Source organism: Jaculus jaculus, chromosome 5 (genome assembly GCF_020740685.1).
Source record: "Jaculus jaculus isolate mJacJac1 chromosome 5, mJacJac1.mat.Y.cur, whole genome shotgun sequence".
In the NCBI taxonomy this organism is placed as follows: domain Eukaryota; kingdom Metazoa; phylum Chordata; class Mammalia; order Rodentia; family Dipodidae; genus Jaculus; species Jaculus jaculus.
In genome coordinates, this window is record NC_059106.1 from 126,434,809 (window position 1) to 126,438,114 (window position 3,306).

At 43.3% G+C, this 3,306-nt stretch overlaps 1 pseudogene; it reads right to left on the reverse strand.

Annotated features, from left to right (window-relative positions):
- Positions 1-1,410: 1,410 nt before the first annotated feature.
- Positions 1,411-1,933, reverse strand: LOC101616348 (annotated as a pseudogene).
- Positions 1,934-3,306: the final 1,373 nt, after the last annotated feature.

Here is a 3,306-nt window from a genome sequence, read left to right on the forward strand (position 1 = left end):
GTGCTCCTAGGTGATGATGATTCAGCTCGGTGGCAATGGGCTGAAAGAATAAAGCGATCCCAAGACCCACCCCCTTTCCAAGCCTAGTTCTCTTAAAGCAACAGGCAAGTACCTTGTATGGAGAACATAGAGAGAATTATTGCCTACCTCTAACTGGTTCTCCCATTCAAGCCGTTTGGTAACTTGCCATAGCCACAGTCTCTACAGGTTGGTTAGGACTGTGTCCTGTACTATTTAGCCAGAGCCAGCTTTTGTGGTAACAACTGTCTAAAAGCTGACTTGTTGTCTAAAAGCTGACTTGGTGTCAGTCACTAATGCAGTAACAACATAGACATTTGGGCTATGATCACAACATGAGAATCCGTATCTCTATGTGATCCATAATATTCTACTTAAATCTGACCCCCAAAATAATGCAAAAACAGAAAGTAAAAAAAAAAACTTCATAAAGATATTTGGGAAAGCTTTACATACATAAATATTTATATACTCATGCACAGGGCAAACAACCATATTCTGAAACATAAATAAACCAAAATAAGACATACATAGATACCAGTTCCAGTAATGACTGTCTCTGGAGTAACTCTCTGGTGAGAGTCTTGCTCAGCTGTTAGGAGACCAATAGTTCGTTTAAGCAAATAGGGTTGACTTCATTCATTACTTTTCCTCATACCCAAGGGATGGAGTTATGGAGTTATTTTGAGAAACAAGATGCCCTTACAAGGGTAAGTATTTGAACATGAACAAAAAGGAATGTGATTATTGGATAATGAGACTAAATATACTATGTGCTTTTTATAGTGACACTTATAAACTTTTATGATTGGTTCAATAAAATGCAAAATACCTAACTAAAGGTTTCCTGGCAATCATTGACAAATTGCAGCTGGTGGGCCAAATCCAGTTTTAATACATTTTTTTGTGAATAAAGCTTTATTAGAATATAGCCATACTATTTAATTGTTGTCTATTACTGCTTACATACTACCACAGCAGAACTAGGCTGTAGGGTCCCATTTGACACAAAGAAGACGTGGACTAACGCCTGTTTTATACTAAGGGATAGAGTTTAGTGGGAAGGCTGTTTGAAATTTGTTGTTTTAGTTACCTAGTAAGGTTCAGGTGACTTTGCTACCAAACAAAAGGAATACGATTCCTTCATGAATAGTGTCTTGTGTACTCTATGAAGTACACGGGAGCTTTCTTTAAAAAGAAGACAGAGACAAATGTAAAGTGGACGATTATTCCTCTAACAGCATAATAATATTAAAATTCAACCCCTGAAATAAACCAAAACTTTCACTTAGGCTTTCTCTCTATACTAAGCAAAGTATGGAATGTGATGGTATCCAAAGTGGCCCGACATATAAAGTAGAAACACAGCTGGGTTTTCAAGGAGTGTTATGGTCACCATCTTCGGAAAGCCAGAGCCAAACTGCAACCATAACAAGCTGTCGTCACAAAGGCAAAAAGTGTGGCTGCCACGTTGATGTTGTACTGGTTGTCACTCAGGAGTGGCTTCACTGCCATGGTTGTGTTGCATTGCAGGTCATGCAGGGAGGTGGCCGCTGCTTCTAACAAGAAGGCTCCAAAGCAGAAGACAAACACTATAAAATGGTAGGCAAAGTCCAGGAAGGTCCAGTTGGCATCAATTTGAGTCACCATCCTAAAGAGGACGACACCCAGGAAGAGGAGGGAAAAGAAGAAAGCTGTCACCGACACAAACATGACCCATCCTTGGAGCAGAGGGAGAGGAACGTTGGAGGAGGCCACCAAAATCCAGACGAGACCCCCAAACAGAATCTCCAAGCAGACGAAGGTGCCTGAGTAGGTCCGCAGGATGTCAGGGCGGCGGGCAGGGTGACCGGGGCGCCGGGAACGAGACGGCAGGGTTTGGGGGCGGCGGGACAGGCGCTCCGCCGGCCGACATGCTGCCGCTGCTACGTCTCCCAGGAATTTCTTTTCCAATGGCTCATATGTCAGGCAATAGGAATAAGCCTCCCAGCAATGTGTGACAATAACAATATTTGCCAAGTACACAAAATGTGATGTGATGCCTGGCCAACAGGAAATTAAAATTTGAGCTCTTAGAAGAAGCTACATCTGTATTATTAAAACTCCCATGACCAGCACTCGGGAGGCAGAGGTAGGAGGATCGCTGTGAGTTCGAGGCCACCCTGAGACTCCATAGTGAATCTCAGGTCAGCCTGGGCTAGAGTGAGACCCTACCTTGAAACAAACAAACAAACAAAAAACTTCCTTGATGGGGTTGGAGGGATGGCTTAGAGGTTAAGGTTCTGCAAAACCAAAGAACCCAGGTTCAATTCCTCAGGACACACATAAACCAGATGCATGAGGGGGCGCATGTGTCTGGAGCTTGTTTGTAGTGACTAGATGCCCTGCCATGCCCATTCTCTCTTTGCCTCATTCTCTCTATCAAATAAATAACTAAATAAAAATAAAATATTTATAAAACTTCCATGACTGACTCCAGCAATAGTGGACAGTTAAATGTTACAGGTCCAGAATTAAAACTATCATGGGCTACATTAGCTTTTTTTTTTTTTTTTTTTTTCGAGGTAAGGTCTCACTCTAGCCCAGGCTGACCCGGAATTCACTATGTAATCTCTCAGGGTGGCCTCGAACTCACAGCAATCCACCTACCTCTGCCTCCCAAGTGTTTGGAATTAAAGGCGCACACCACCGGGCCCGACTACATTAGCTTTTAAAAGCAGCCAAATTATTATCTTTTTCTGTGTGTGATTTGACATCTCTGTGACCAGCTGTGGTGGTGTGAATGTGCAGTGATCCCCACAGCCTCATGTTTGTGAATGAGTCTCATACTTCATTCCCATCCAGTTGAGAGCCTCTGGGAGGTGGATCCTTACTGGAGGAGGAATGCCACTTGGACTTTATAATCCATCCCCCCTTGTCAGGGCTGGAAACTCACTGATGCGGCAGCCAGATGTGACATTCAGGCTCTCTCTGTGGATTCAGATCCCACCAGTTTCTCCAGGCATTAAATAAAATCTGGGGCTCAAGAAATTTGCCTCTTGTTCTTCTATCCTAAACCCCAAGCCTGAAACTTTATTGGTTTAGTAACAGTCCTATAATAAACATTTCTCACAAAGAAAGGAATCTGCCTAAGCATTTCTCTCCACTGAAAAGTTCTTTCCACAGCTGGAGAGATGGCTCAGCAGTTAAAGGCTCTTGCTTGCAAGGCCTGAAGGCCTGGGTTGGATTCCCCAGTACCCATGTCAAGCCAGATTCAGAGTGGCCCATGCATCTGGAGTTCATTTGCAG